The 23197-nt window shown below is 43.4% G+C and overlaps 1 long non-coding RNA gene across 1 annotated transcript in view; it reads right to left on the bottom strand.

Annotated features, from left to right (window-relative positions):
* Positions 1-9958, bottom strand: part of LOC139757120 (uncharacterized) — a 23002-nt gene extending 13044 nt beyond the window's left edge. Inside the window, exon 1 of the long non-coding RNA XR_011714512.1 lies at positions 9249-9958. This is a non-coding gene — a long non-coding RNA (uncharacterized lncRNA). The remainder of the gene's footprint in view (positions 1-9248) is intronic.
* Positions 9959-23197: the final 13239 nt, after the last annotated feature.

Genomic DNA, 23197 nt, shown 5'->3' with positions numbered 1-23197 from the left:
AAAATTGGACCACAGGTGAAATGAAACGCCAGTTCCTGGGGCTTATGGATGAGCGAACTAGACAGAAACACAACTGAACAAGGGACGCTATAGGAACAGACAGAAGCACAATAGAACATGGAACACTATATGAACAGGCAGGAACACCATGATATATGGGAAACTATGTGAGCCGCCAGGAACACAGTGGCACAGGTAACGATGAAAAGGCAGGAAGAATATGGCACATGGGACACTATATGAACATACGGGAACACAATGGCACAGTTAACATTGTATGTACAGGCAGGAACACCAAGGAATAGGAAACATTATGAACAGGTTGGAGCACCATGGTATGGGTACCATTATAAATAGGCAGGAACACCACAATTAGCATTGTGAACAGGCACCATGACACAAGTTACATTGCTTGACAAGGAGAGATAGACCTTACTACAGGTATCAAGTGTAACTCAGTTCAGACTACCATGAAACAGGTAACAATACCAAGATACAGGTGGTACTATTATGAAATATATGACAACACTATAATACGGGTAAATACAAGTAGCAGCACTATGATACAGGTAACAACATTAGCAATGTAAGGAGCAGCACCATAATACAGATAACGACACTAGAAATAAAAGCAAAATCACAATAATGCAGGTAATGATCATAGTAATACAAGTGGCAACATCATAATACAGGTAACAACATTACTATTATATTATACAGTACAAGTAGCAGCAACATAATATGGATGGCATCATAACAATAAAGGGAACAGCACCATAATATAACATCAGAGCTCAGATAAAAAGAACAAAACAGTATATCAAACGTGACAATATAATCATACAAATTACAACAAGTTACAGGCGATTATCTAGTAACACCTGTCAGATCCCGTCAAGGACTGATGTGTACAAAGGAATACCAGCCAGGTCTCGTCATGGACGGGTGTTAACACTGTTACACCAACTAGCACGTGATTCATAAAATAAATTTTTTTTAAAGTCCAATTGGTAAATTTTTGGACTTGAATTCATTAAGCTTAAAGAAAAATTAGGTTAACAGGTGATCAAATATGTTATAAATAGCAAAGGTTTTAATAATCTTGATCTAAGCAGAGAAAATAAAGTCATGATTCCTGAAACCATACTCGAAATAAAGGATACAAACTCGTTTTGCCTTAAATGAGAAATATATCTTTAAAAGGATTGTGAACATATGGTATGATTCAACAACTAGAGTAATTGAAAGCAGTGCCACAGATACATTAAAGAACAGAATTGATAAATATCTTAGTTTTAGGTCTACAAATAACATCACTAGCGCCTCCTTATCTACATGTTATCTTTTTTTAACATCTATATATTATTCTGCTGTTACCACACTAACCTGCGAGTTTCTGATGTCTTCTCCCGCAGGAGCCTCGAAAGGGCCCGGGCCCGCCCATTGGTCTGTTGTTTGAATTCCTTTGTTTTCAAATAAACAACGGTAGCCTAATTTTGGAAAAAACAATAACAGCTGTATGTTCACTGGACTAATTACTGCTACACCACAACCATTTATCATCGCTACTTGACTGATGACTGTATGAGCGACGGGAATGAATAAAGGCAGCAAGTATGAGTTATATGTACATGTGTATATATGTATAATGTCTGTGTATGTATATACATGTATACGGTGAAATGTATAGGTATGTATATGTGCATGTGTGGACGTGTATGTATATACATGTGTACGTGGGTGGGTTGGGCCATTCTTTCGTCTATCTCCTTGCGCTATCTCGCTAACGCGGGAGACAGCGAAAAGTACAATAAATAGAATAAAAAAGTATATATATATATATATATATATATATATATATATATATATATATATATATGTATATATATATATGTATATATATATATATATATATATATATATATATATATATATATATATATATACATTTTTTTTTTTTTTTTTTTTATACTTTGTCGCTGTCTCCCGCGTTTGCGAGGTAGCGCAAGGAAACAGACGAAAGAAATGGCCCAACCCCCCCCCATACACATGTACATACACACGTCCACACACGGAAATATACATACCTACACAGCTTTCCATGGTTTACCCCGGACGCTTCACATGCCTTGATTCAATCCACTGACAGCACGTCAACCCCTGTATACCACATCGCTCCAATTCACTCTATTCCTTGCCCTCCTTTCACCCTCCTGCATGTTCAGGCCCCGATCACACAAAATCCTTTTCACTCCATCTTTCCACCTCCAATTTGGTCTCCCTCTTCTCCTCGTTCCCTCCACCTCCGACACATATATCCTCTTGGTCAATCTTTCCTCACTCATTCTCTCCATGTGCCCAAACCATTTCAAAACACCCTCTTCTGCTCTCTCAACCACGCTCTTTTTATTTCCACACATCTCTCTTACCCTTACGTTACTTACTCGATCAAACCACCTCACACCACACATTGTCCTCAAACATCTCATTTCCAGCACATCCATCCTCCTGCGCACAACTCTATCCATAGCCCACGCCTCGCAACCATACAACATTGTTGGAACTACTATTCCTTCAAACATACCCATTTTTGCTTTCCGGGATAATGTTCTCGACTTCCACACATTTTTCAAGGCTCCCAAAATTTTCGCCCCCTCCCCCACCCTATGATCCACTTCCGCTTCCATGGTTCCATCCGCTGACAGATCCACTCCCAGATATCTAAAACACTTCACTTCCTCCAGTTTTTCACCATTCAAACTCACCTCCCAATTGACTTGACCCTCAACCCTCCTGTACCTAATAACCTTGCTCTTATTCACATTTACTCTTAACTTTCTTCTTCCACACACTTTACCAAACTCCGTCACCAGCTTCTGCAGTTTCTCACATGAATCCGCCACCAGCGCTGTATCATCAGCGAACAACAACTGACTCACTTCCCAAGCTCTCTCATCCCCAACAGACTTCATACTTGCCCCTCTTTCCAAGACTCTTGCATTTACCTCCCTAACAACCCCATCCATAAACAAATTAAACAACCATGGAGACATCACACACCCCTGCCGCAAACCTACATTCACTGAGAACCAATCACTTTCCTCTCTTCCTACACGTACACATGCCTTACATCCTCGATAAAAACTTTTCACTGCTTCTAACAACTTGCCTCCCACACCATATATTCTTAATACCTTCCACAGAGCATCTCTATCAACTCTATCATATGCCTTCTCCAGATCCATAAATGCTACATACAAATCCATTTGCTTTTCTAAGTATTTCTCACATACATTCTTCAAAGCAAACACCTGATCCACACATCCTCTACCACTTCTGAAACCACACTGCTCTTCCCCAATCTGATGCTCTGTACATGCCTTCACCCTCTCAATCAATACCCTCCCATATAATTTACCAGGAATACTCAACAAACTTATACCTCTGTAATTTGAGCACTCACTCTTATCCCCTTTGCCTTTGTACAATGGCACTATGCACGCATTTCGCCAATCCTCAGGCACCTCACCATGAGTCATACATACATTAAATAACCTTACCAACCAGTCAACAATACAGTCACCCCCTTTTTTAATAAATTCCACTGCAATACCATCCAAACCTGCTGCCTTGCCGGCTTTCATCTTCCGCAAAGCTTTTACTACCTCTTCTCTGTTTACCAAATCATTTTCCCTAACCCTCTCACTTTGCACACCACCTCGACCCAAACACCCTATATCTGCCACTCTGTCATCAGACACATTCAACAAACCTTCAAAATACTCATTCCATCTCCTTCTCACATCACCACTACTTGTTATCACCTCCCCATTTACGCCCTTCACTGAAGTTCCCATTTGCTCCCTTGTCTTACGCACCCTATTTACCTCCTTCCAGAACATCTTTTTATTCTCCCTAAAATTTACTGATAGTCTCTCACCCCAACTCTCATTTGCCCTTTTTTTCACCTCTTGCACCTTTCTCTTGACCTCCTGTCTCTTTCTTTTATACTTCTCCCACTCAATTGCATTTTTTCCCTGCAAAAATCGTCCAAATGCCTCTCTCTTCTCTTTCACTAATACTCTTACTTCTTCATCCCACCACTCACTACCCTTTCTAAACAGCCCACCTCCCACTCTTCTCATGCCACAAGCATCTTTTGCGCAATCCATCACTGATTCCCTAAATACATTCCATTCCTCCCCCACTCCCCTTACTTCCATTGTTCTCACCTTTTTCCATATATACATATATATATATATATATATATATATATATATATATATATATATATATATATATATATATATATATATATATATAAGCGCAATACACCTTTCCATTATTGGGTATAATTAATATTACATCAGTAGAAATTAATGTAATCTTTGATCTCTGTGCACTACTTCACTCAAGGTTTGTTGTTCTTCTTCAATGGATGACTCGGTGCAAACCTAGGTTTTAAGTCGTCGTACTCAAGGCGCTACTGATTCGTCATAATCAAGGGGTATGGTCGTCGTACTCAGTATATTAAGAAACTGGTCCTCGTCCAGGCAGTAATTATTTCCTCCAATCATTCCGTACGGTGCCAGAACAACCTATGATCAACGCTTTTGATCGATGCTAATCGTTACGTTATGCAAGTCTGGCTAAGAGAAAATCTGGTCAATATACAGCGACAAACATCTATAATACGGACTGCTCTTTGATGAATGCTAACACAATGATGACTGGTTTTAAATGTAAAGAAAAGAGAAATGGTTTCTGTCTGCGTGTAACGCCATAATTTTACATCAGCTCCATGGAGCTATCTATGTAGGGTAATCTGGATCATATTTGATCAAGTCCGTTAACCTCGATTACGCAACTAAACGCTGTGAAACGACCGTCATTTGCATGACACCCCTCTCGTATAATCAACGCTAATGACGTAGTATTTGTCCAATCAACGTAAAAGGATATATCGTCATTCCAGCGCGGACAGCTGGTGACCAGAGTACGTTACACCGGGAATCTTGGGTGACATTTAACAAGATAAATACGATAAACAAAGATACAAGGATTTAACAACGAAAAGTTCAGAAACAAATAACTATATATATCTGACACGATCGAGGGCAGAGAGATTGCGTGTGGGAGCCTCACTCAAACTTCTCAGTTCACTAAGTTTATTTAGACTGAACCATAGATAGGTTGCTTATCATACACGTAATTCTTACTCAGGATGTTGCTAACAGGATAGTCCAGTCAGAGTGCATATAACAGTAGTGTCAAGGTCAGTGTGTTTAGTATTAGCTGTATTATTGTCTGTATGTGTCTGCGGTCGTGTCAGGTTTTGTTATCAGGACCCGTGTCAGGTCTTGCATGTATCAGGACCCGTGTCAGGTCTTGTATGTATCAGGACCCGTGTTAGGTCTTGTATGTATCAGGACCCGTGTCAGGTCTTGTATGTGTCAGTACCCGTGTCTTGTATGTATCAGGACCCGTGTCAGGTCTTGTATGTATCAGGACCCGTGTCAGGTCTTGTATGTATCAGGACCCGTGTTAGGTCTTGTATGTATCAGGACCCGTGTCAGGTCTTGTATGTGTCAGTACCCGTGTCAGGTCTTGTATGTGTCAGTACCCGTGTCTTGTATGTATCAGGACCCGTGTCAGGTCTTGTATGTATCAGGACCCGTGTCAGGTCTTGTATGTATCAGGACCCGTGTCAGGTCTTGTATGTATCAGGACCCGTGTCAGGTCTTGTATGTATCAGTACCCGTGTCTTGTATGTATCAGGACCCGTGTCAGGTCTTGTATGTATCAGGACCCGTGTCAGGTCTTGTATGTATCAGGACCCGTGTCAGGTTTTGTATGCATCAGGACCCGTGTCAGGTCTTGTATGTATCAGGACCCTTGTCAGGTCTTGTATGTATCAGTACCCGTGTCAGGTCTTGTATGTATCAGTACCCGTGTCTGGTTTTGTATATGTCTACGGTCGTGTCAGGGTGTACATATGTTTGTAGCCTATCTGTCATGAGCGGTGTGAAGGTTCTTAATATAACAGTGGTCATATTAGGCATTATATGTGTCTGCGGTCCGGTCAGGGTCTGTATGCGTCAGCGTCTTGTCAACGCGGATTTATACCAATATCAAGGTACATGTCATCGGTCGCGTCAGAGGTGATTTATAGCAAGTCACGCCAAGGTCTATGTTATATCGAGTCCTAGTGGTCGTCTCTGATCCTATATATATTTATATCAAAGGGCCAGAATATTTATGTGATCAACGCTTTTCTGTTACCGAAGCTTTGAACCACTTCCTTCTTTAATTACAATATTAATACATCGAGCAAGATACTTTCTTGACCATAACGGCGAGTAAATTTTTGACCCGCGAAAAAAAATAAAATCTATAATTTATCAAAATGTAAGATGTTAGTAATAACGAGAGTAATTTCTTTTTTCCATTCGTGGATCAAAGTTTCATGTTAGTTAATACTGACAATTTCGGAGAAGTAAAAGTACACCCGAAACTTAGTTTTTCGCGAGAAATGTCGGGCGCAAAAATCTTATTCCGCCGGCGACTTCCGGTTCCTCCAGGATCCTCCGCACACGGTTCGTGGTAACTGGCAAATTTGTCTGTGTTAGTGACACTAGGCGGAAGGGATCACCGCCGCCGTGCCCATCCTCGCTTATAGTCAGTAATTCTATAGTCTAGTTTTAGTTCCCTGATATGTATGTTTTGGTGGCAGACATTTTGAATTTCGGTTGGGTCTGTTGTGAGAAACGGTTGCAGGATTGATCAAGCTACCGCGACGTACACCTGAATGAATTGATTTAGAATAATAGAAACTATCAAAAAAAGAAAAAAACAAGATTTCTATATCTATGAACAAGAGAAACAAAGCGTTTCTATGATAGTCTGGGTGAACGGCTTATGAATGGGGGGGGGGGGGTAGGTGGAGGCAAGCATAGAGCTCACTGTGGCTACGGTATATTAGCATCAGGGGTGTGTGCTCAAATTATGCATAACATGTAAATTATGTTTAACTCAATGATTCACCTCGCGCGGGGAATGGTAACATTCCATGAATTATGAAACTGCCGGAGGGTTTTGCTGATTATATTCATAATGAAAATGACAGGCTGTTATCCGTCATTATACTTTCTGTGATATCATTACTCACTCAAAACATGACCATTATCTTAATAGTCAACCCACTCATTAATGGTACATCATGCAGTGCTTACTAAAACCGTCGGATTAATGAAACTCAACACTTGAAGAGGCAAGGCTCTTAAGCACGATAATACGACCCTTGAGCACAATGATACGACCCTTAAGCACGATACGACCCTTAAGCACGATAATACGACCCTTGAGCACAATGATACGACCCTTAAGCTCGATGATACGACCCTTGAGCACAATGATACGACCCTTAAGCACAATGATACGACCTTGAGCACGATACAACCCTTGATCACAATGATACGACCCTTAAACACATTGATACGACCCTTGAGCACATTGATACGACCCTTGAGCACAATGATGCAATCTTGAGCAAGATGATACGACCCTTAAGCACGATGATACGACCCTTGAGCACAATACGATACGACCCTTGAGCACAATGATACGACCCTTAAGCACAAAGATACGACCTTGAGCACAATGATACGACCCTTGAGCACAATGATACAACCTTGAGCACGATGTACGACCCTTAAGCACGATGATACGACCCTTGAGCACATGATACGACCCTTACGCACGATTATACGACCCTTGGGTGAAAATGCCCAGGATGAGCCGTACCATTGTGCTCTCGGGGTTAAAAACATCATTTCGAAGCATTTGCCTCCGTAGAAACACTGGAAAAATACGACACAGCTTTTCAGGTGACGATGTCTGGTGGTAGGGGTACGACGCCCTAAACAACCAGCAGACAGCTGTGCTCTGGGTCGTCCATACTCTGGAAATATCCTCAGCCACGCCGGCAATGGTGATGACTGTGGGTGTGAACGTCTGTAACTGTGGTTTACATATGTGGCACGAAGGGAGTTGATGGAGGAGGTACGAACGGCTTCACCACCAGTGTACCACTTGCAGCTGCAGTGCGTGTAGCGACAGTTTAGTATAACAGTTTAGGAACAATGGTAGTAGTCGTTCTGGCAGCAGTTTAATGGTTACATGTGAACTTTTTTTTAAGTGGAACAACAGTTTGAATATATAGTTTTACCAATACTATCCAGAATTATGAAAACAAAAATTTGCTTTAGTCATAATGAGAACAATAGCCTACATCAAGTGAGTGAATCACAGGTCGATCAGCAATAACTGTGCCCAGCATAAAATATTTTTGTAATGGTTTGTTAGTTTGAATTCTTTTGTATTACTTTTCGTACTACCTCCTATGAAAGAGCTTGTATCAAATTTCTTCAAAGGGCAAAAATCATATTGATGAAGGTAGTAACTCAGTTTTCAAAATACCTGTTGTCCGTTTGGGCAACAAAGCAAAACAGTACTGAGAATATTTCAAAGGCGTGACATTTGAGGCTGATACATTTGTAGCGTCCTTCAATTGCTGTAAGAGTGGTGGCATGTGTGCGGGAAATAAGTGTTGTAAGCGCAGCGAAATGTGAGGTGTAAAAGTGGTGTCAGATATGAGTGAAAGATAAGTCTAAGGGCAATAAATGCGAGCGAGTGATAACTAAGTGTTGATAAGTGAGAATGCAGTAGGAAGTGGGGGTCGTGGCCATATTTACAGAAGTGCTAAGAATTGCCTTTATATGTTTTTGGCAGCCTATTACACGCGACCCTGCGCTACCAGATAAAGGTCAAGGGTGCAAACTAGCATTACCAGACAAAGGTCAAGAGTGCTTTAGATCCCATAACTCCGTGGCATCACTAGACACAAGTCTGGCATGCCACAGGTCCCCTATGATCCCACACTATCACTAGACATATGTCCCCGTGATCCTATACGGTCAAAAGACACAGGTCACCCGTGGTCCCACACTACCAACAGACACAGGTCCCCCGTGAATCCCACATCAACAGACACAATTCCTCCGTGACCCCACACTATCAAAACACACAGGTCCCCACCCCCCGTTATCCCATACTACCAAAAGGCATAGATTCCCGCGATACGTAGCCCGACATTAGACACAAATCAAGGGTGCCACAGCTTCCAGAAACATTACTAATAACTACCAATACTTGAGAGGCAGCATGTGAATCACTGTTAGTGACCTTACCTGATTTGTCATGGTCGTGATGGTCGGAGTCGGACGTGTTGGTATGGTCCCCAGCTGATCCGGGGCTCTGAGGGCCCTCCAATCCCAAGGCATCCCTGCGGCCTATTCCAAAATCACCCATGTGTCGGCCCCCGAGCCCTGGAGGTGCTAGGCCTAGCAAGGGCGGGGGTAGCGCGCCCTGAAGTCCGGCAGCAAGTGCAGGGGGCAGCGGATAGTGATGTAGAGGGGGGTATGGCAGCGAGGGCATCAGAGGGGGCGGCAGGCCGGGCAGGTGTGGTAGAAGGCAGGTGTTGTACAAGTGCGGCAGACTCAAACCCAAGGGTGCCAAAGCCCCGCCACCGCCACCACCACCATCCTTCCCTCCGCTGCCACTGCTTCCACCGCCACCAAGAAGATACTCCATGGCAAAGCTCTTCCCCCTCTGGCCAGAGTGGAGGCTGGCCGCCGTGTTCCCGGACATGGAGGCGAACGAAGGCCGCTCCTGACGCACGAACTTTATCACGGACGTCACCAGAAACTCTCCACCTCGCGAGACACTTCTCAACACAACTGGCTCAGGCAACGCTAAACTTTTCTATCAATGTTTCCACGACCAAAAGTTTAGGTTCAGTCGTCCCGGGATACCTGAACTACCGTCTCCTTCACCAGACAGACTTCACACAACTTGCATGACCCCCAGCAGATGATCACACTGGACACCCTGCCTCTCCCGCCAGCGGCAACGGATCTGATAACACGAGAGCGAGTTCGCCATATGCTGTGGAGGTGTCGAGCTCCGCCCATGTTCGCCCCACCCACCAGCGCTCATTGGCTGCTTGGGCAAAGGTTAATCCTTTCTCGACACTGATTGGTCACTTGTGTGTACAAACTCCACCTTCATCGTTACAACACATCAAATGGGGGATGGAGCACCGCCTTGTGGTAAATTATGGAAGAGGATTGTGTTTCTGGAGGAAATTGACGCCCTATTATTTGCATGTTTGCTACTGGTAGGTGGCTGGCATCCTGATCCACGCCACTGTACACTGAAAGGCATTTATGAATGCTATTCAACCAGTGTGTGGCATAAAACGATCTACACGCCCGCTGCTGAAAAGGAAGGCAGACGCGCTTGTATATGAGCGCAATCACAGGGGCTCGCAAGATGATGTTAAATACCTGAGAGGATTGTAGTGACAAGGCCGAGCTCCATGTTCAATATGAGGGTATGGCAACCCAGGCGACCCCCACGCCCGCGCAAGACCCCGCAACCAGGTGTCGAGGCTGACCATAAAACCTTGTTCATCGCTAATGGTTTGAACGTCGAGATAATGTGGTTCTAGAGATCTCTGCAGATATCGTGGCGGGGATCATATCCGATCGGGAGATCAGATATGCAGATTAGGGCACCTAAGTGTAAATTCTAAGGCAATTACAGAGGCCAGGTAATTTCGGGAATTTCTTCAGAGGTGCGGGAGGGCCGCATTCTCATTGTGTGAGGCGATGGGAGTTCAGCCGAGATCTAACCCGTTCTCTCGTTACTCACACGTTGCAAATAGGTTTTCATTTATGATCAAAATTAATCAGCGAACACAGCGGCTTTGCTGAACGCGTCGGCCTGGAGTCGAAAAATCCTGCATAACCCAGCAGTGTAAACTGGTATTTCTTATACTGCTGTATAGCATGTCAGTATAGTTGAGCATTTACACTTGCGTTAACACTAACACTAACACAGTATCCTACTGTGTTAGTTAAGCTGTCAGCATAGCTTAGTAGCTTTCAGACAACGTTATAGGGGCTGTCAGTGTAACTTTGCATTTTGTACGCTATCATGCAGCTTGTCAGTATAGCTCAGTTTGTTAAACTGCTGGTGAAGCTGTTTGTGTGGCTTAAAAGTCTATGAAATTCTCTTAAGTCCATCATTACAGTTGGTCATCACTCCAGTCGCTGAGCCTATCAGCATAACTCGATGATATATCTTCTACTCTGCTGAGATTGTCTCCACTGACACACTCTTTACACTGCCAATGTTGCTGTGCCTCCATGCTTCCTTATAGCGCGCTACAACAGGTGACAGTGTTGTACCCAGCTTCTTTCACTGCTACAAAGCCACTGATAGTGTAAGTCAATGGTTTTTTTCAGTGTTGCAACTCACCGACAGTGTAAATGAATGATTCTTTCACTGTTGGACAGCCGCAGACAGTGTAATTCAGTGATTCACCGCTGCAGCTCAGCCACCCCAGTGCAGTCTCTGCCGAACTGCCATCAGTGTGGCAGTGATCCCTACACTGCGGCAGTCACCCTCAGTATACATGCGTTCTCTCTTGGAGATCAGTTTCAGAGTTGCTTCATCCTGATTACACTGATGACTGCACCACCACAGTCAGTTTACCTCCTACCTTCCTACACTGCTGGTTGCAGAAACGACGTAATTGTATCTCAGTGTCTCTAAGGCTGATGACTGCACAAGCATCATCAGTGTGCTTCCTCGCTCTCTACGCTATTGTCCAATTATAGTCAGTGTAGCACTGTGTATCCTTACACTGCTGTATAACCACTGTTGTCAGTGTAGCTGCCACCATCCTTACACTGCTGGACAGGTGTTGTCAGTGTAGCTGTGTTTTACCGCTTCTGCTGCCCGTCCACAATTAGTGTCCCTCAGCGTCGCTTCATACTGCTCGAAAGTCTTCATCACTTTACCACGCTCCTTCCGTCCACAGCTCCTTAGCCATCAGTGTAGATTAACCTCTGTATCTCCCTGCTTCCATATCCATCAGTTTAGCTCTTGTATGTTCTAAGCATCCGCTGTCAGTGTAGCCACACGCTTCCAACACTACTGCATGACGACAGTCAGTGTTAACTCCATGATTCCTTGCTTCTTCGACGCCATGTCAGTGAAGCTCTGGTTCCCTTGCACTGCTGCACAGTGATCGCGACAGCTGCTGTGTCCTCCTCACACTGCTGTACAGTATCTGCCGATGGAAAGAGAAGAGAGAGAGAGAGAGAGAGAGAGAGAGAGAGAGAGAGAGAGAGAGAGAGAGAGAGAGAGAGAGAGAGCGAGTCACAGCGGATGCCTCGGCGCCGCCGGCCATTCTCTCGCTCCCTCCGTCTCAATGTTGTCGACTCAGCAGCGACGTCGAACCTCGCTGCCTGGGGGAGATACAGGGCTGGCCTCTCGTTCGCCTTAGAATACCTCACCAGCTGTAGGTTTGCTTGGTGAGCGGACCACAGACTGGTGACGTGGTCGCCTGGCAAGTATATCGATGACCCCCTCCCCCCCACGTTCCCCCACATCAACTGCCTCACCTCCAACCCCTTTGCAACGCGAATCAACAAAGTAACCATCAGTCTAGGGTCGACCTCTTCTTTCCTTCAAAACAAGGGGTACTGTGGGGGTGCAGGTGATGTTCATGGTCGAGTGTGAATTAAAGTCGAGTATGACCAAAGGCTCAGAAGGGCGGCAGAAAGCTCGAATGAACTCAGTCGTTAGGAAGTGTGGTTGAGAGTGGTCGTTTCCTGCGTAAATGAGGTAGTGCTAGGAACAGAAGAATAGGTCTCATTAAGGTATCATTCACACACATCCTCTCTCTTCACCGAAACAGCAACCAGGCCCCAAAGATCTTTCCGTGTTGTCCCCTGGTTGCTTCTTATGCCCTGGTTCAGACTACTAACAGCACGTCGATCCCTGCATACCACATCTCTACGATTCACTCTATCCCGTGCACGCCTTTGCAGACGACACGGCTTTGGTGGAAGATTCGAGAGAGTTACTCCAGTACCTGGTATGAGTGTGGGAAAGTTCGTATTAAGAAGCTGAAATTTAGTGTAAACAACTCTAGGGTGATAAGGTGTAGCGGGAGAGAGAGAGAGAGAGAGAGAGAGAGAGAGAGAGAGAGAGAGAGAGAGAGAGAGAGAGAGAGAGGAGGACGTTTTGAACTTGAGTTTGAATAACGAGAATCTGGAGGAAGTACAGTGCTTCAGATACCTGGGAATAGACGTGGCGGTGAATGAGACCATGGAGCTGGGGTGAGTTAGCGTGTAGAAGAGCTGAAGCCCTGGCTGAACTGAGACGTTGTATGCTGGAACGGAGCTTTTAAAAGTATATCTCATTTTCCAAATTAGATCATTTTTCAGAGCTGGGCCAAAATGATAGAACGATGAATTAAGAACTGCTTGTTGCCTTACGAAAAAAGATATAACGCGAGAGAACGCAAATAGCAACAGGCCATTGGCTCATGACTTGGTTGTTAGTGATTATGGACCAAAACAAAAATTCATTGATTGTGGGAGTAGTAAAACATACTTTCAACATGTCATATGACTATAGAGGCGCAAATAATGTCAGTCGGTGATCTGGAACAAAATATCCCTCAGTTTATGCTTGAACGTATCCATCCTACTCAACTACTAACTGGTTAACCATCCCTTGGTAACAATCCTGTTAAAGAGAACGTACTCGCCTCATTCCAGATAAAAACGTTTGCCCTCGAGTTGTTTTCCATCACTATGATTGAAATTAAGAGAATTTATCCTTAAGTAGCTCGTTAGATAAAGGTTATCGAAGCCTCTAATGATAGTAAATATTAGTATTATTATATCATTAACCTTCTCTTTTCTAAGCTAAATCATTGAATTCGTTCAGTCGGCTTGCATTGGCTTTGTTTCTCCGTCCGGGAACCTTCGTGGTAGCTCGCCTCTCCACCCCTCTCCATTCTGCCTACGTCCTCCCTCAAGTTGGGTAATCAAACTGAACAAAGATTTTCAAGGTGGGGACGCACCAGTGTCTTGTGAAAAGTGAAGATGATTTTCCCAAACATAAAGCCAAGAACTTTGTAACATCTATTCTTTGTGTATGGTCAGTGATCAGTGAACAATATCAGGGAAATACGACTTGGATATTACGATATATCCTGACTAATAATGATCAGGTCACGCGGAAAAGTGGCAACATTTTGTGATTATAGTGATTAGTGAACAATGTGGTGTAACGTGGCGATATATGAAATTAGAAAAATGGCTTCAGTACAATACAACCTTCAGAAATGACATAGGAAACCAGAGTATAGCATTGTGATTACGTGGAACATTTGTAAAGCGAGTGATTTCCTGACAGCCTAGTCACTCGCGCGACTCCGGCGTCCGTTGCTCTACACTTGCAGACTGACTGAAGGTAAGTGATATAATTACTGTTCATAAACTTGTTTGGCCATGATATTTGAGTTGATTATATGTAATATATCCAGTGTTGTTTGGCCACGATGTTTCTGTTATTATAGGTATTATATCCAGTGTTGTTTGGTATGATGTTTCTACTACTAAAGGTAATGTATCCAGTGTTGTTTGGCCATGATGTTTCTACTATTAAAGGTAATATATCCAGTGTTGTTTGGCCATGATGTTTCTACTACTAAAGGTAATGTATCCAGTGTTGTTTGGCCATGATGTTTCTACTACTAAAGGTAATGTATCCAGTGTTGTTTGGCCATGATGTTTCTACTACTAAAGGTAATGTATCCAGTGTTGTTTGGCCATGATGTTTCTACTATTAAAGGTAATATATCCAGTGTTGTTTGGCCATGATGTTTCTACTACTAAAGGTAATGTATCCAGTGTTGTTTGGCCATGATGTTTCTACTATTAAAGGTAATATATCCAGTGTTGTTTGGCCATGATGTTTCTGGTATTAATGGTATTGTATCCAGTGTTGTTTGGCCATGATGTTTCTGTTATTATAGGTATTGTATCCAGTGTTGTTTGGCCATGATGTTTCTGGTATTAATGGTATTGTATCCAGTGTTGTTTGGCCATGATGTTTCTGGTATTAAAGGTAATGTATCCAATGTTGTTTGGCCATGATGTTTCTGTTATTATATGTAATATATCCAGTGTTGTTTGGCCATGATGTTTCTACTATCAAAGGTAATATATCCAGTGTTATATCCAGTGTTGTTTGGTCATGGTGTTTCTGGTATTGAAGGTAATGTATCCAGTGTTGTTTGGTCATGATGTTTCTGTTATTATATGTAACATATCCAGTGTTGTTTGGCCATGATGTTTCTGTTATTATATGTAATATATCCAGTGTTGTTTGGCCATGATGTTTCTCTTATTATAGGTATTATATCCAGTGTTGTTTGGCCATGATGTTTCTGGTATTAAAGGTAATATATCCAGTGTTGTTTGGTCATGATGTTTCAGTTGATTATAGATGATATATCCAGCGTTGTTTGGTCATGATGTTTGTTATTATATTTGAGTTGATTATAGGTAATATATCCAGTGTTGTTTGGCCATGACGTTTCTTTTATAGATATTATATCCAGTGCTGTTTGGCCAAGATGTTTCAACCAATCATAAGATACATATCAAACTATATTTTGTGATTATATTCGGCTGCGTGTTGCTCATATGCTGAACCCTGTTTGACGATCATTATTCAGCTGATTATAGGTCATTTAGGAACAAACTGCTCAATGAAACTACACAAGGCTTGTTGGCCAACGCATGGCAGCTCCGGTGTATGCGCAGCTTCGCTAGTCATTACATTACAATGATGAGATACAATACGCAACGTAGCCGACACCCGACAACGTAACTTTACAGCGTTAGTCCTGGTGGATAATGTTTACATACATACATATGCGAATAGCTGGGTGATTTTCTCTAAATCTATATTCATAACTTGATTTAGAATTTGACTAGAATCCCGTAATTACTGCATATATGATGGATGTCATTTGATCTGTAGCCTAATATATACGTTTTGTAAAATTTCATGGAAGTATGTTCAGTATTGTACCTTCTGTGGGATTCGAACGCACAAACTTATATCAATAAAGCGAAGGCTCTACCACTGAGTTAATGACACGTCCAAGTAATTAAGAACGTCTAAAGTACCTTTAAAAGTACAGGTATTTTCAGAAGTGATTGGGTAACATAGGAAATAGAGAGGGAAATTTGGGGACTTTTTCAACACAAAGAAATACAAAGGATTTTTAAACAGCAACAGGCTACTGTGGCCTTTTGAGGTTGTTTGTAATAGTGGAAGAGATCAGAAACTTTCAGACCAGGGTGGTAAACGTTAGAAGGTATACAGATTATTCAAAGAGAATAACTTATCATTGTCAGAGTTAGTCGTGGACTTAAAGCGAAGTATCTCTCAAGTCTCTTCTAACACGTATCTGTAACGCTGCTTTCAGCCACTGATTGGTAAATTCGTCCTCATGTTAATAATCTTGTTAGACACATAAAACGTTTGCCCATAAGTTCGTATCCATCATTACGATTGAAATTAGACGAACCAAGTCTTAATAGCTTGTTAAGTCAAGATTATTAGCTTTTTAGATCAAGATTATTAAAGGCTTTCATAATCTAGATACTTTTATTAGATTCCGTCTTGGCCTTCTCTTTTCTTAGCTACATAAATTCAAGTCGTTTAGGTCATGATATTTGTTTCTCAGCCCGAGAATCATTTTGGTAGCTCGACGCCGTACTTTCTCCATTTGTCTTTATTTTTTTTTTTCTTCGAGAAGAGGCACCAAAACTGAGCACCATATTCAAGACGTTGACTGACTGGTGAACTGCAAAGGGTAAGGATGATTTCCCCTGGACTTGGATTCGAAAGCCATATCGATGAATCCGAGAATCTTGTTCGTTCTTTTCACCGCTCCTATGCACTGTTTACTTCGTATTAGATCACCAGAGATGCATTATGTCTAAGTCTTTTTCCTCATTTACCTTTGCAGTTCAACAGAATTTATATTGTAACTTGCTCTTTTTCATTTTACTCCCGATATGTACTAAAACTTTACACTTTTCAAAAATACATCTGCCATCTATAGCCTAGTCCATCAGTTTGTGCCTCTCAGTTTGAAGCCAGCAGTAAACATAGAGTAAATATAAACGCTCAAGCCTTAGAATGGTTAGACGTAACAAGTGGTGTGCTGCAAGGATCAGTCTTGGATCCAGTTCTCTTTTTCATATGTATTAATGATACTGGTGATCTGTTGCACTGTAAGACCTCAAAATACGTAGACGATACTGAACTGGAAAATATGGCTGGAAGAGAAATTCAATTTCTACATCTGTGAGCTTAAGAAATCAAACAAATAGACCGGACTCGTAGCCAAAAAATGAATTTTGGTATCGATAAAGTACCAAATTTTATAATCAGAAATAGGTACGAGGAGGCAAGCTACAGCATTAGTTGTAACGAGTTACAAAACGTAAATGAGGTAAATGACAGGTATGATAACACCTCAAAAATAACCCAGGGAAATGGTGTGTAGCAGTGGAAAACAAACGACTGCATTTCTGGGGTTCAAAGAGTATTCGAATTTGGATCTAATCCTCACACTCCACGGTTCACTGATGCGCCCAATCTTAATTTTGTATCTAGTTTTGGTCACCCTACTTGAGAGAGAGAAAAAAAAAGACTGATTAAAGAGAGAGAGAGTCCAGCGGCGAGCAGCCAAGATGATTCCCAGATTGTGAGGTAAATGTTATGAGAGCTTGCTAGGTGACTTAAACTACCTTTGGGAGGAGATCAATAGGTGATCTGATACAGGTATTCATAATTGTCAAAAGATTTGATACAGGTATTCATAATTGTCAAAAGATTTGATACAGGTATTCATAATTGTCAAAAGATTTGAGTCTCGACCTGAGCATCTTTCTAAGGCTAGACTAGTCTAAGTTCATAGTAATGAATGCAAACTCGAGGGTAAATGTTTCTTTCAAATGAGACAAAGCGTTTTCTTTTTTTTCCTACAATAATTGTCTGAGCATTTGGAGCGAGTTATCAGTGATGGTAGTTGAAAGCAACACCACAGATATGCCTATGAACTGACCTGACCTTGCAACCACGACGGATAAAGTCCTATGAAAACATCATTTGTGCCTCCGTGGCTTCGTACAAAGTTTACAAGTATTTCTCTTTAAACAATGTTTGTTTGTCTGCTCTTACCTCACTATCTCTATATTTCTGGTCTCATTTTCCATCACAAACAGCACCGAAAGGACTCTGCGGCCTGCTGTTATTTGCTTACCTTTGTATTCCAACTGCATCTGTATTCCTTTCTAGACAATAATAGACTAGGAGGTGGTGGGAGGGGCCAGACCCTGGTGGTAAGATGAGGTACTACACCACCATACACCAGGCGGTGGCTTGCCGGTGTCGTGTATCGCGATGAATCCAAAAACGATGACTGATTTGAACCCTATGTTAGTCTTAGCTGATGCAAGACCTGTATAGGGTCTTCCTGACGCAGACCCTGCCAGTAACCACCGTCTTGTATATCATTATGAAAGGACACTGTATCTTTTCCACTTGACGACACTGTATCATCAAACGCTTTCGTTCATGACGGTAACAGAAGAGAAGATAGGGTATAAGTGTGATAGGATGGTAATAAGATTTCAACTGTGGTTCTCATAGCTTATGTTGGTGTCGGCAGGTCCAGCAGGAACGTAAAGGATGATAACGCATTGTTCTACATTACTGTCGTATTATTAGCTATGTATACGCCTTAGTGACGCACAGCTGGTGAATGACAGGAGGCGCGCACTAAATGACAGACCCGTAAGTAATGTCGACTTTGCCGCGGGCCAGTCTCACGTGGGTGGCAGCTGGCCAGTACCAGCTGTCCTCCGTACTTAATATCAGGTGTACCAGATGCTTGTGAGAAATGCAGCTGGTGTGTGTGTGTGTGTGTGTGTGTGTGTGTAGGAGTGCACGTCTTTAGTCTTGCCAGATTTGGTTCGCGTCCTCACCCTGCCGGGACTACTCTATGCCAAATTAATCTTCTCTGTGTTAACCTGTTGGTTCCCTGGGTCAAGTCTCAAATGTGATATACCAGGCTAAGCAGATCTCTGCGTCGGATGCCTCCCACTGTTGTACAAGATCGAACAACTGTACAGACATTAAAGCTTCGTAATACACCATCTGGAACTATGAAGCTGGCCTTACGTATGCACAACGTAAGCAGACAAAACCGCATTAAAAAGTAACACGAGTGACACTAACCGAAATTCTTAATACATCTCCGCTATTGTACAGTACACACACACTGGAAAGAAAAGTTATCACAGAGCACTATTCGTGGTGCAGAACTCGGCTTGATTTGTGAAAAAGATATGTCACTACAATCGGTCAAGATGAATACTACAATCGGTCAAGATGAAAAGAAAAAATGCGCAACAAACTGAGAAATGAAGTTGGCCTCTAATCCCGAGCCATCATTTACTATGCAATGTTATTTGAAGAATATGTATATTACATACGTAAGATTCGCGATGCTCAAGTATATATCATTACGTATTGCCACTCAGATCACCAGCTGCTCTGTCGCACCTACAAGCTGGCGTAGTGTTCTGCATACGCAACAAAATTTGGCACATCTGCGTGATGCAGATATTGGCTCTGGCGCCTCTATATACTGGCTCTGTAACCTCTGTGTGGCTCTGTTGCTTCTGTGCTATACGAACAGTGGCGTTCCTGTGTGTGATATGCTCATCGGCCTTGATGCTCGTGTTATACGCCCATTACCCTGTTGGTTCCGTTGTGGTACCCCTCTGTAGCCAGAGCGCGTCTGCCAGCTATTCTCTGAGACCGTAGGAACACGAGGCTGGGGCCATTGCGATGTCTGTATCCTCCCCTTTACCGCTTTTTTTTTTTCTTCTTTGAGCTCTTTATCCCTTTTGTGTCTTCCCTAATAACTGTGACCTGGGCATCTTTAAGAAAGGGAAGTCTCCAACCTCATCAAAAGTTTTAATCACTTTTTTTTTCTTTTTTTTTGAGATATTCTCATCACGGCCTAGTGCCGACCTGGGTGTCTGTTGCATGGCTGAAGCCTTTGTTGTAAGAGAGGCCTTAGTTACAAACTATATGGTCAGAGATACTGTGTGGTGCTTGAATGCGATACCTAAGGAGACCTTGGTGCTCCTCTAAATATTCCCACAACACACACCTTACGAGGAAAGCAGAGGCTTCGCCTCAGAAGTTACGGATTTAGTCTTTTGCGTTGTCGTCTTCCCCTCCGGTTCCCCCTTGGGCCTCCTCCTCCTACACCCTACCCTCGGGCGTGTCACTCAGACGAGGCAGCAGCAGCAGCAGCAGCTGGCACGCGGGATCACCCCAGCTGACTGCCTCATCTCTCACCAGCCACACACCGGAAACTTGGGCTCCTCCTACTGCCACTAGGCTGAGAGGGAAGTGTTTGGAGGAGGAGGAGCAGCAAGGGGTAAGTGTCGGAGGGAGGCAGATGAAGGAGAGGGAGGCGTACAAGGGTGTAGGTGTTGGAAGGGGAAGATGTCAGGGAGGAAAGATGAAGAAGGGGAGAAATTATGAGATGTAGATATAGGGAGAGGAGAGGAGAGGTGAAAGAGGCGTAAGAAGGTGTAGAGGAGGAATGGTGTGGAAAAGAAATATGTCGAAAAAAAGTATATGTAAAAAAGAAAGGTAAGGAAGAGAGTGTAGCAAGAGAAGGTGTACGGGAGTGTAGGAGCGTTAAAGGAAGAGAAGTGTCGAAGCGGGCGTGGTGCTGAAGGGAAAGGAGGAAAAAGGAGGTAGGAGCGAGTGGGGAAGGAAGGCACAAAGTGGAAAGAGTAGGCTGTAGCAGGAGGTGTATGAGGGCTAGGGTGTGGATGAGCGGAAGGAGTTGTCAGGTGAATGCTGTCTGTACCAGGCAGCAAACATGGGCATGTGGGGTGGGCGAGGTATAAGTCCTTAGTCTCTGGAGACACAGCAACGTCCTCAGCTGCACCTGTACGTCCTTATCGCCACCTACGCAACGGATGACAATATAAATCGGGTGGGATGAGAGACATCAATATGCAGCAGACCCCATCCCCCTATCCATCCTTCGGTCATACCCAGCCTAGCCCAGCGCTGCCCGGCACGGCACCATGTGAGTGAGGCTGCTCTACCCCAGGAGGAGCCTTTCAATGTGTTGTATCCAAACCTCAGGACCTTCCATACTGTGACATGTGTCCTTTTTTTGTCTTCATCTCCAAGATACTGATGCTTGATTAAGTGATAGAAAACAGGATGACAGAATAAGAAATACATTTGTGGATTTTTGAGATCCTTGTCAAAGTGTCTAGTAGGCAGGAGCGGCGGATGTGCCAAACACATCACTTCACCTGAGCACACCTTCTTCTCCTGATGCCCTGCGGTATTCACTTCCACTTACACTCGTAACTTCGTTATACTAATGAAATTTAACGGTTACGTCTGGCCCTACCAGCTTGATTGCCTCTTCCACATTTCCGTACTTCCTTCAGTGCTTCGCGTGCAGTGTTAGATCTTACGACCATCATCGAAGAAGTTGAAGAGGTTTTCAGCTTATGGTAGAGTGAGGTAGATATGGCTCCTGCTGGGGTAGAGCAGCCACACTCGTGTGATGACGTGCCGAGCAGCGCTGGGCCAGGCTGGCTATGACCGAAGGATGGATGGGGGAAGAGGGTCGGTTGCATATTGATATCCCCGATCCCACCCGATTTATATTGTCGTCCGTTGCATAGGTGTAAATAAGGACGAGAATGTGTCCCGTTATACCGGTGTAGATGAGGAAGGGCCTGTGTCCCAGCGGCTGAGGACTTGTATCTTCCCCCCTATATATGACTTGAGATAGATATATGACGAGATAGATATGAGACTCGTGGTAGATGTATGATGAGACAGATACATGACTCGAGATAGATGTATGACGAGGCAGATATATGACCCGAGATAGATGTATGACTCCAAATGAAAAATACGTAAAACATTTGGGCTGAAGATGTGAGCGACTGATGTGGACATTGTACTACATCATCTGCGTCAGCGACGGGCACGTCAGTGGTGTAGCCTATGCTGTAGGCACCTCCCAGCTGGCTAAGGAAGAAAGCGTAATGCAGTTCAGAAACGCGCGTATGTACCGTATGTACGTCAGCAGGAACACCTGCCTAAGGTCGGGAGGTTAATCATGACGTTTGTGAAACATGACTTGCGACGGTGTAGGACGTGTGTGTGTGTGTGTGTGTGTGTGTGTGTGTGTGTGTGTGTGTGTCTTTTACCTCAGTCATTTCCCTCTCGTCCTGGATGGTAACAACTCGCAAGGTTTGCATGGCCATCTTATACACCAGATTGCAAGATTTACATGATCGTTTAGAAGGCCTTCTTATACGCTAACTTCCAAGGTTGACATGGACGTTTACATGGCCATCTTATACGCCAACCCGCAAGTTTACGTGGCTATAATTTTTCGCCAAATCGCAAGGTTTCCATTTCCATCTTGTACACCACAAGCTCTGATCAGATTCTCTTCAAGCGTACGTTAATCTCAAGGAGTAACTTGAGGATTAAGCCTGCCGTTCCCTAGTCTTCAGAGATCTGCAGACTTCTACAAAACTCTGAGGGGAAGTCTGCATTATGAGACCAGCGGATGACATGGTCGTTAACGTAACGAGGATGGTCACAGTTGTGTCGCGCTGTAATCTCTGGCTAATCTCAGATGGCACCTGATTCCTGCAGCTACAGGTGTACTGGGGTATCTAGTGATAAGTCATCGCGGTATGTACGTACACCACAGGTGTAGTCATGGTTACGTCCACAGTGCATCGCAACAACCCTAATGGTGAGAAATGATTGTCCAGAATGAGAACTGTTGAATCTTTGACATGGTATATATATATCTGCCATGAAGATCGAACATAGGAGCCGAAGACGATGTATGTTGTGTTCTGTCACTGGTCTTACAAGACTTTTTACTGGTTGGAACGGTGTAGGATATGTGTGTGTGTGTGTGTGTGTGTGTGTGTGTGTGTGTGTGTGTGTGTGAGTGTGTGTGTGTGTGTGAAGGTCGAAAAAAAGCACGAAACCAGTCAGGCAAGGTTGGCAGCGGGTCGAATACATAAACATGACTTCTTTTTGGGAAATAATTCTGAGGCAGAATCTATTTCCACCGATACGTGTCAATACAGGTCCACTG

The sequence above is a fragment of the Panulirus ornatus genome, chromosome 24, assembly GCF_036320965.1.
Source record: "Panulirus ornatus isolate Po-2019 chromosome 24, ASM3632096v1, whole genome shotgun sequence".
Classification (NCBI taxonomy): Eukaryota; Metazoa; Arthropoda; class Malacostraca; order Decapoda; family Palinuridae; genus Panulirus; species Panulirus ornatus.
The sequence above is the reverse complement of the archived record's forward strand: the minus strand, read 5'-3'. Positions and strand labels throughout refer to the sequence as shown.